The sequence below is a fragment of the Talpa europaea genome (assembly GCF_964194135.1).
Source record: "Talpa europaea genome assembly, chromosome: 15".
NCBI lineage: Eukaryota > Metazoa > Chordata > Mammalia > Eulipotyphla > Talpidae > Talpa > Talpa europaea.
In genome coordinates, this window is record NC_140083.1 from 86,543,006 (window position 1) to 86,554,085 (window position 11,080).

The 11,080-nt window shown below is 66.7% G+C and overlaps 1 long non-coding RNA gene across 1 annotated transcript; it reads left to right on the plus strand.

Moving 5' to 3' along the window:
- Nucleotides 1–3,882: 3,882 nt before the first annotated feature.
- Nucleotides 3,883–5,503, plus strand: LOC311185139. The gene is made up of 3 exons (XR_014617102.1): nt 3,883–4,053; nt 5,047–5,086; nt 5,482–5,503. It is a non-coding gene; the product is annotated as an uncharacterized lncRNA (long non-coding RNA).
- Nucleotides 5,504–11,080: the final 5,577 nt, after the last annotated feature.

Below are 11,080 nucleotides of genomic sequence, written 5' to 3' on the forward strand. Positions count from 1 at the left end.
ACCTTATTTCTCACACATGGGTGTCCCTTGCCAGTGCTGTTTCCAGAGGGTGGGAGTGGGAGGGGACAGCTTTATTGGAGACTGGTGTCTTTTTATTTTTAGAAAATATTTATTTATTTAGGCATACAAGAACCGGGGTGCAGATCAGAGGTGCGGGTGGTGAGAGGACGCCCCAGAGACAGACTGGGGAGCAGAACAGGCAGATCCACTGAAATCCACTGCTCTGAGGGGAGCAGCGGGGAGACGGGAGAGGTCTGGGGCACCCTGTGGGTATCTCCCTGGCTGGGGATGCACTCAGCCTGCAGCAGTGACAGCCTGAGAATTCGACCCCTAGGCCGCGGGGAGGCCCCGATGGGTGTGCTTTTAAACTTCATTTTAAAAGAGAAGCAACACGAGCGTGTCTGGAGCGTCCCCCTGCCTCCTGGCCCCTGGCGTCCTGTCACGACCCAGCCCAGGGAGGCGTCGCCTGTCTATGCACAGCCCCCATGGGTGGGGCAAGATCCCAGGCCGCCCATCCTCTGGATGCAGAGCAGGCTCCGGGGTGGCAGGCCTGGGCTGGGAGCTGGCCAGGGCGGACGCTGCCTCTGGGGGGTCGGGCGGTGGGGGAGCAACCACGGCTCAGCCTTGCGTCCTGGCCCTCGGCCAGCTCGGGGTCTGCCATGGCCCTGCCCCCGGCAGCGGTCAGGAGCCCAAGGGCCGAGATTGGCGGGTATGGGGCCAGCCTCGAGGGGTGCCCGGGCAGGGGGTCCCTGGAGCCCGTGCAGGCCAGAGTCACGTCCCCTGCCTCCCTCTGCATTGCGGGTGCCTCCGCGGGAGCTCCCGGAGCAGCCGCTGCTGCTGGTGTCTCTGCCGCAGGTAACCAGGCAGCTCGGAGCCGCCGACCTTGGCGCCCCAGGCTGCTGCCCACGCCTGAGGTGGCCTCTGGGAGAGAAGCGCCAGTGAGGGGCTGCGGGCCGGCTGGGCTCCGGGAGCTGCGTGGGGCACCGCTGTGGGCGTGCCTTGGCTCTGGACTTTGCTGGCGGCTCTGGGGCGGGCGGGCCTGTGGCCTCGTGTCCATCTCCCCGTGCTCCCGGGAGTGGGCCTGGCCGAGACCCCGTGGGCCTGTCCCCGCCTCGCGCCGGGACACGCCCCTGGGAAGACGTGGGCATGACCGTCCGCTTCTTTCTTCTCAGAAACCCCCGGAGAAGCAACGGAAAACCAAGGACACACGACGGGTCAGTATGGGGAGCCTGGCCCCGGGCGCTGGCTGCGTGTGGGCGTCTGTGGCCCCGAAGCCACAGGCTCCACGGGCGCAAGGCCATCCAGGCAGGCGCCCCCTCCAGCACGTTCCCCCCCAGCCCGAGGACTCGCGTGGCGGGGTGCAGGGAGGTGGTGGGGTGCAGGGAGGTGGCGGGGTGCAGGAAGGTGGTAGGGTGCGGGCTGGGCGCAGGCTGGGTGCGGGGAGCTGGCTGGGCGCGGGGAGCTGGCTGGGCGCGGGGAGCTGGCTGGGCATGGTGCTGAGGCTGGCCCACAAGGAGGGGCTGTGTCGGGGGCAGAGGTGGGCACGCGGAGGCTGTCCAGGCTCCCCAGACCCGGGGTTCTGAAGCAGAGTCTGCCGCACTGGGGTGTCCCGGCCGCCGGCCTTGGTACGGGCTGCAGCTCCTCCAGGAAAGGTGGCTCCGGACCTGCGTCTCAGCTGGTTCCTCCGGGCGCCGTGGCTGCCGGTTCTTCCCTGCCTGCAGGAGCCACGGGCCCGCGGAGGTGCTGCTGCTCCTGTGCAGCCTTGCTCTTTATTTACTCTGAGCTTGGCAGGGACAGAACAGGGACCCGGTGTTTGGCTTGGAATCCGGGTTTGACTTCGGGTGCCCGGCCGTGGCTTGCGGAGCCGCTCCTGGGCGGGGGTGGGGGGCACAGCATGAGGCAGGGTGTGGCACACAGGGACATGTGCCCTGTGGCCGGGCCTGCCCCCAGAGCCACCTCAGAACTGCCGTGGGAGCCGCGCACCTGCAAGCTGGGGCGGCGCCTGGTCCTGGTCCCCACCAGAGCCAGACGTGAGGCAGAGCGCGTCTGTGGAGACTCTGCTGTGGCCATCATGGTCAGCACAGGCCACCCTGGCCACACTTCCCTGGGCCGAGAGACTAACGTGCTTTTCTCCACACAGGCTGCCCCACGCCCCTGCCGCCACCTCCAGGTATGCCCCGCCAGCTCTGCAGCGCCCCGCGCCCCTGCTTCTGGCTGTACCTTAGCGTTGTGGCCGGGCGGGCAGCAGCCAGGGCCTCCCAGCCGCGCTGCGCCCCCACCCTGGGAAGTGGTCTGAGCTGCCTGCCTGGCCAGACATGTGTCCTGGGGCCATGGGCCTGTGAGGGCCCCGGGTCACCAGTGCCGGGAGATGCGTCGCCGTGGGGGCTTCTTGGACCGGCAGCTCCAGGCGTTTCTGTTCTGAGGACAAAGCAAGAAAGATCTGGGTTAGGTGGATCCTGTAAATGTGGGGTACTCAGCCCCGCTAGTCTCCAGCCAGTTGGCTGATGGCAGCGAAAGGCCCCCTGTCGTTCACCCTCTTCACCCCTGATGGGCGACGGGGCTTGCCGAGAAACGCAGGTGACCCCAGATGCAGCTGAGACAGGCCTCACTGGAGAGTTGGGAGCAGGTCTCAGCCGCTCGCACGGCCACACACCCACACGTCCGTGTTCCCTCTTAGCCTCAAAAGGTTTACTGGTCTAAATGCCACAAGGATGGGTCCAATTAATACGAAAGTTTGAGGACGAAATTTCCATCATTTCCATTCCAGTAACAGGCACCGACGCCTGTTAAGAGACCCCGCACTGGAGCATCCAGCCGTGGCCTCACGTAGCAGGCCCGGAATCTGTCCCTGCACAGATGGACGTCCCCTAAATGGGAGTGCTCAGGGCCCTTCAGGGCCCTGTGTGTCGGGGAGGCCTGGGTGCTCCCTCCGGGGAGCGGGATCTGGGCGTGTCACCGGCAGGCCCTGGGGAGCAGTGGGCTCAGGGTAGGTAGTAGGGTGTCCATAGCCGGACACCCTCAGTCAGGGGCTTTTCTTGCAAGCTGATGGGGGATGCCCCGCATTCCCAGGCAAGCAGACTGAGGTCCCAACTGTAGGTGGGCTGCTTGGGGGGAGGGGCTGGACCTGACACGTGGCCTGAGCTCCTGTCAGTGGGTGTCGGCTGCCCACTGGGGACCCGCCAGGAGCAGAGGGCTCCGTTTTGCCTGATCTAATCACTAATGCCCCCCGTTTCATGCTGACAGTGTGCCACGGCCCCCTGGGAGAGGAGAAATCGGTAAGTCCACTGCTCGCTGCCCTGCCCATGCTGGCCACCTGTCCTGGCTGGCCAGGAGTCTAACCCTAGCATCGCGCCCACAGCCTGGAGACACCTGGACAGTCAGCTGCCACAGGTGCACCTGCTCCAAGGCCCGGTCTGTGGCCTGCAGGCCACTGGAGTGCCTGCCCCTGCCCACCTGTGGGCCTGGCGAGAGGCTGGTGACGTTCAAGGCCAATGAAACCTGCTGTGAGATCGGCCACTGTGGTGCGTACATGGCACGACCCCGGGTGGAGTGAGCCGCCTCCTCACCCAGGACTGAGAGGCTCTCGCTGGGCAGGGTGGATGGTCACCCAGACAGGGCCCCTCTCCTGGGGGAGACCCAGCCAGGGCAGCCGAGACTGTGAAGGCCGATCCATGGAAATGGGGCTATGGAAGGGCTGGTCGCTGGTATGACCTCACACACGTGTTCTGCAGTGTTTATGTAAGATCGCAGTGTTTATGTAGGATCGAACCATACATATGTTTTTCAGAGCCGAGAACATGCCTGTTCAACAATGTTGACTATGAGGTGAGGCCATGTCACTTTGCAGTGTTTTTAGTAACAGAGTCATTAATAAGTAGGGGCTGTCGCGGCTCACAGGAGGAAACTGACGGGCCATTCTGCCTTCCTCCCTCCCTCCTCCAGGTCGGCGCCTCCTTCGAGGACCCCAGCAATCCCTGCGTCTCCTATGCCTGCCAGGACACGGGACTCTCAGCGCGGGTGCAGACCTGCCCCAAGCAGAGGTGGTGTGCAGAGGTGCGTGCCCAGTGGGGCGCAGACAGCCAGGGGCCCCAGCTTCCATGCCAGAGATACTGCCTGTCATTACTAGGCATGATTTCCATATCAAAGGGCATTTTTCCAGGTTCTGGAAAGTAGGAAAGTAGTCCATTGCTCTTCTAGAAGAACTTTATTCTAGAAGAATAGAAAGCATGTTGCTATTTCATTATTATTCTAAAAGATTTATTCATGCATCCAAGAACTGGGGAGCAGAACAGGTCGATCTACTGAAACCCACTGCTGAGGGGAGCAGCAGGAAAACAGGAGAGGTCTACTGTGCCATGTGGGTCAGCTCCCTGGCCGGGATTGAACTCAGGCCGCAGAGCCTGGCAATAGCTTGATAGCACTGAGACTTTAACCCCTGCACCACCAGGGAGGCTTCACATTGCTGTTTTTAAACAACAAAAACAAGTCCCAGGGTCAGTGAGATAATCATTTTCTATGAAAATACAGATTTTCATATAATCACAAATATGTCTGCTACTCAGGCAAGGCAGCTGGATTAATTAGTGCTGACATCTAAGTCACAGAGGAAGGCTTGCACTTAACTCGGTCTCTTTCCGAGGAGATAACTGGTCAGAGGGTCCAGGCTGTGCTGTGGTTTGGGTTTCTGAGTTGGTGGATTTTTGCACTGTGTGGTGCTGGCAGGTGTGCGATGAGGTGCTGTCTGAGAAACAGCCTGTCGGGGCACCGCTCTTCAGTGACATTATTTTGAAAATATTTTTCAATTAAATGAAATGAAGAGTCCTGTATTATTTTAAGAGAACTTAGTCTGTGTCATGTCCCTTTCCTGCCAGAGCTGAAAACCTATGGTCTCGCTACGCTGGCCGAGCCCCCAGCTGCCGCAGGCCGCCTGCACCTCTTACCCCCCGGCGGCCGCAGCAGCCCTGTCCCACGCGACGTCGCTAAGGAGGCGTTATCTGTGGATGCGTACAGAGGTTTTTAATCTTTCTTTTTTTCTTATTTCTTTAGGAAGACAGAGTCTATGATTCAAACAAATGCTGCTACACATGTAAGTAAACCCCAGCCCCGGCGGAGGTGATGCCAGTGGTGATGAAATATGTTTCTTCAGGGGCAGCTAATGACCAGGGTGTTCCTGGTTCCGTCACCCGAGGCTGTGTCTGCTCCGTGTATTCCAGTCACTCGCCCATCTTGGTCGCCATGTTCTTAGACACCACTGGTGTCTAAGGGGGACACTTAACCTCTGCCCCACTCCCCTTGGTCCCACCCACCCCCTCCCCCTAGTCCCAGGCGCTCATCTCAGAGCATCAGTGGCTTTAGTGAGTATCCAGCAGCCACCCAGCTGAGCGTGGAGAGAGTAGACCCGACTCCACGGCTGCCCTCACCGCCTGTCAGGAGGCTGAGGCTGAGCTGTGGAGCCCCCTCTGACGCTTCATCCTGCCCTAGGCAAGCCGAGCTGTAGGGCTGCCCCGGTGAACGTGACCGTGCAGTTCGGAGGCTGCAGGAGGCGGGTGGAGATGGCGCTGTGCAAAGGAGACTGCCGGAGGACCCCACGGTGAGTCCACCGCCCAGGCTGGGAGCCCTGAAACAGCGCGGAAACACTTCGCATAAGAGCTGTGACCAGAGCCTGATAAAACAAATACCTGAAGTATTGAGAGAACACTGAAAAGCACAGCATTTCAAAAAGTGCTGAATCAATTTCAGCGCTTCTCTTGAGTATATCACAGAACATGGCCGGGCCTGTGTTTTCATATAGCAACAGCAGAGAGCTCACTCTTGGTAGGGTGTTTTTAACCTGAATTTCAGGCATACACACGATTTTCCTTTCATGTGTAGATTGGTACATGGAGAATAATAATTTGGTATTATAATAATTTGGTATTAAGATGCTTATTTTTTAATATATTCATTTATTTTTTTTGCATAGAACTGAGCTGTAGGCCAGAGATGCAGGGGTGGGGTGAGAGGATTCTCCAGAGACAGAGTGGGGAGCAGAGCAGGCAGATCCACTGAAATCCACTGCTGAGCAGCAAGGAGACAGGAGAGGTCTGCTGTGCCCTGTGGGTCAGCTCCCTGGGGGGATCACAATCAGGCTGCAGGGGTGACAGCCTGACACTCAGCCTCAAGGCGCCAGGGAGGCCCTAAGATGTGCATTGAAAGATGCACTTTGCTTTGTCTCTTGCACCTTTGTGCTGTAAATATGAGACCCTGAGCCCCACTTTGGGTGTCTTTTGTTCTTACACAGGAGTTACCCTGAGCCACTTGAGTTTAGGGAGGGGCAGCAAGCTGGAGGCTGCTGGGCTGGCTGGAAACTTGCCACATCACCTGGACAGTTAGAACTGGAGCATTGACCTCAACGTGTTGCAAAATACATTCCAAAAATACCCGTAACCTTTTTCCTTTCAGGTACAATTATGACATGTTCCAGTTAGAAAATTCGTGCCACTGCTGCCAGGCTGAGGCCTACGAGCTGAGAGACATCGCTTTGGACTGTCCAGACGGCAGCACCAAGGCCTACACATACAGGCACGTCACGGGCTGCTCCTGCAGGGACCCGTGCCAGGCGGCCCTCGCCCAGCAGGCCCTGGCCCCGCCGGCCCTGGCCCCTGGCAGGTCGCGGTGACCCGCAGCTGTGGGCGGCGGCTCTTCATTTCCTGAGCGAGCGAGCCCGACGCTGCAGAGTGACAACAGCGATCCCTCGGGCGCCGAGGGGTGACTCTCACGGTGCTTATTTCCCTCGGTGACTGGATCTGAAAATAAAGAGTGTGGCAGCAGCGGGGCCTCCGTGCTCACTGCGGGTCCGGCGTCGCGCGTCCGGGAGCGGCGGCTGGGCCGGCTGCCCTGCCCGCCCAGCCCGGCCGCCACCCCGCGGCCTCCCCACCCCGGGGCCGGGCCCCGCGTCTCCAGCTCCCCGCAGGGCCGCCGCCGCCCCTCCCGCTTCCCTCCGCACCCGCGGGCGCCACGTGACCGCGGCCGTCACGTGTACTCGGCGCGGGCGCCACGGGGGCGCCGGGCCCCGCGGGAGCGGCTGAAGCCGCTTCAGTCCTGTCGTGACCCCGGGCGGCCCTCAGGACGCGCGGGCCGACCCAGACTGACGGGTGCCCGGGGCCGCGGCGGCGCCCCCGGGTGGAAGCCTGGGCCACCCGCAGGCCGCCCGTCTGCTGGAGCCGCGCACCTCGCGGGCCGGGCCTCCCGGGGCCGGGGTTCGCGAGATGGCGCCGGCCGGGCCCGCGGGCGGGGGTCCTGTGTGTTCTCCGCGGGGCGGCTGGCGGGCGTCCCTGCCGCCATTTCGCCGGCCGGGGAGGGGCCCCTGCGCAGCGCCGGAGGGGGCCTCCGGGCAGGGGAAGGGCTGAGGGGACGGGGAGCCGAGCGAGGAGCGGAGCCCGACTCTGCTTCCCACGCTTCCCGGCGCGGGGCAGGTTCCCACAGCGGCCGCGGCGCCGGCCCTGACCGCCCCCAGCCCTGCCTGGAGGGGACGCGGCGGCCACGTGTCCCGATGCGGGTGCCACGTGACCGAGGCCTGTCGCTCGCGGGTCGCAGACATGTGACCAAACTGTGTGGGGCGGGAGCCACGCGGCCCCTGTCACGTGTGCTGGGCGCGGGTGCCATGTGACCTCCGCCGCCGCGTGCCCGGCCAGGAGTTGAGATTCCTCCGCGCGCGAAGGAGAAGCTGCGCCTGCGCAGGGCGCGCCGGCGGCGCGGGGGAGAAACGGGCCGTGTCCGCGTGGCGCGTCCGGCCGCCCCTCGCGCCGGGCTTGGCCTCTGAGGGCGGCGGCGCCGGGAGAGCCGGTGCTGGCGACGTTCTCAAGGAGACGCCCTGAAGCTCACGCGTGGTTCGTCCCTCAGGCCCCCCCTTCAGCTGCGCCCCGACACCCGCAGCCGCTGACCCCGGGGCCGGCGCCTGGGCCTTCCCTGGGCCCGTGTTTCCTGCCGCGGGGTGACTGCACGTGGGTCCCGCCGCCCCCCGCCCCCCGCCCCCGCCCCGCCCCCGCGACAGGCGCCGGGCCTGGGCGCCCTCTGGGCTTCAGCGGCTTCATCATTCTGAGCGCCCCCCTCCGCCCCCTTCCCTCCCCCCCCCCACCCCTGCCCGCCGTCCCCCTCCCCCCACACCCCCTCCCTCTCCCCCGACCTCGCCTCGCCGGTCAGCGCCTGCGCTCGCGCGTCTGAGCGAAGCCATCGCCCACGCAGCCGCCGCGCCTTCCCCGCACGGTGACTCTCTTCGTGTCCTTGTCCAAGCCGTGCGCGGGTTTCCTCGCTCCCCCCGAAAGTGAAAAACACGATTTATTTGGAGATAAGTCAAGCCGAGGGATCCGCGGTGTCCGGCGGGAGGAGGAGCCCGGGCCCGGGAGGCCCTCGGCGCGGCGCGGCCCCGCCCTGCGAAGGAACCACGGACTGTCGGACTTTCGGCGTCTGGTCTGGCGTCCCCGCGCCGGCCCTGGCGCCCGGCGGGGCCTCGGGACACACCCGGGACATGAGGACGTGGGGAAAGGCCTGGCCTGGCCGGCGCCCGGCGGGTCAGGAGTTGAGGGGTCTGAAGCCCCCGCGCTCCGGATGGCCCCGGGCTGCAGCCCGCGCGGTCCTCAGCAAGAACGAGCCCCGGGGCGGCCGGGCACGGTGACCAGCCGGCGCGCCCGCCCTGGGGCCTCCACGTCAGAAACCGAGCGCTCCGGCTGTTCCTGGCCCGGCCGCTGGCGCACAGCAGGTCCTCCCGAAGCCGCCCCCGCACCCGAATGCAAGTGCCCCCCGGCATCCGCCCGGGAGTCGCCGAAGGGCAGGGACAACGCACAGATGCGTCCTCCCGGGGCCGCGGACGCCATCTAGGTCTCCGCGCACACGGGGCCCCGGGATGCTGCGCTGGACCGTTGAGCTGGACGCGCCCAGGCCGGAGCCCAGGGTCGCAACCGCGCGGCCCAGCTCCTCCCTCTGGCCCGGTTTCCCGCGCCTGGCTGCGCACACAGGGGTGCTCAGGAGGCGCCAGCGGGGTGGCTGCACGGGTGAAACGAGACCCCGGTTTCCAGGGGCGGATTGCACTGAGGCGAGAGCCGGGCCTCCCCCGCGGGACGCCGGCGCCCCTCCCGGGGCGGGAAGCGGCTTCTCTTCCCCGGGGCCCCTCACCAGCTTCCGCGCGAAGCTCCTTCTGGGGGTTTCCTCCGTGGGCGCCCGCGGGTCTGCGCCGGTCTCCCCGGGGGACACGCGCCGCCACGGCCGGCACGCGGCGGCCACGGCGCCCTTTCTCCCCCCGGCCTGTCACCGCCCGCGGGGCCGCGGACCCTCCGGCCGGCCCCCCGCCCGGCGCCGCGGGCTCCTGCGCCTCCGCCCCGGTGCTGGGCCGGGCCGCGCGCGCCTGCCCCCCCCCCCCGCCCCTGAGCCCGCGGGCAGGCCCTGGGGGAGCCGCCCCGGACCGTGCGCGCCGTCCCAGGCCGGCGTCAGAGGGGTCCCGGCACCCCCAGCCCAGCGCAGCGGGCGCCGGCGGGAGCGCGGGGCGCGGGGGGCGGCCCGCGCAGGCGGAGCCACCGGGAGGGCTCGAGGCCACCGCCCGGCAGGAGGCCGGACCGGGCAACCCCTGCGCCCCCAGCCCCCGGCGGGCGCGGACACCCGCTCCCCAATCCCGGCCGACGGGGAAGGGGCTCCCCGCCGCCCGGCTCCCTAGCCCGGGCCACTGGGTCGCGTCCTCGCGGGGCTCGTGCTGGCGCGCGCCAACCCCCCTCGCCTCGGCCGCCCGACCCGCCAGAGCCGCGCGCGGGGCGGAGCCCGTGGGCGCCCCCTGGCGGCCGCGTAGACGGCGCCTCGGCCGCACCGCGGGGGGGCGGGGCGGGCTGTGCGCGGGCATCGGACCGGGAGGGCGGGCGCGGGGCTACGGGGGCGGGGCTGCGGCTGCGCGGGCCGCCCGTCTCCCGCGGGTCCGCGCCTCCTCCCGCCGCCCGCCGGGACCCCCGGTAGCCCCGCAGCCGGCGGAGCCCGGGACCCTCCGCACGGGGCGCCTGGTTCTCCGGATGCCCGGCCCGCCGCAGCCCGGGGCGCCCGCCCGCCCGCGGTGCCAGGCCCGGTCCAGATGCTGGTGTCCAGACCCGGCGCCCGCGGACGGCGCCCCCACCTTGTGCTCTCCCCGAATGCGCGAGAACCCCTGGGTCAGCGGGTTGTTGCCTCACGTCATTCCATCTCCCCATCCGCCTCGGCCGCACCGCCCCTCCGCGCCACCAGGCGGCGCGCGCCGCTGCTCCGGCCCTGGTTTCCCCCGCGAGCCTCTCCTTCCTCGGCCTCGCCCCGCCCCTGCGTGTTGACGTCATGGCACTGCGCGCTGACGCGGGAGCGGCAGCCCGGGGCGGAAGTGGCAGAAACGCGGAGGCCAGGAGCGCCCGCCCCGGCGGAGCGGGCCCGCGGGCCGAGGAAGGAGAAGCCGCGGGGTCAGCGCGCAGGCGTGAGGGGAGCGCGCGCCGCCTGGTGGCGAGGCGGGGAAACGCGGCCTCGCGGGGAATCCTGGGGAGGCCCCGGGGCGGGCGGGGCCGGGGCGGGCGGCGCGGGACGCCCCCTCTCTCACTGTGGGGGGTGCAGCCGGTTTGGGGGGCCCTCTGTGGCCGCAGGTCAGTGTTCCCCAGCGTGGTTTTTTTTTTTAAGATTTATTTATTTATACAAGCACTGGATACAGTCGGAAGCGCGGGAGGGCGAGAGGATTCACCAGAGGGGGAGCGGGGAGCAGAGCAGCAGAAGGACCGAAGGACACGCTGAGGGGAGCAGCGGCGGCAGGAGAGGTCTGCGCGCCATGCGGGACCCTCGCCCGGCGGCCGGGGATCGAACCGGCGCTGCAGAGGCTGCGGCAGCTTCGCAGCCCGGCGCCCAACCGCTGCGCCCCGGCGAGGCCTCCCCAGCCTGTTTGACGCACGAGGACGCGACCTGCTGTTTCCACGGCTGCGGGAATGTCAGGGTCGCAGCATTTTCAGAGACGTGGGCGCTTCGCCTCCGTTTCCGTCTGATTTTCTAAACTTCAGCTGCAGCAGGACGGGCGGGGGCGCCCCCGTGAGCACCCCGGGGCCTTCCTCTCACAACC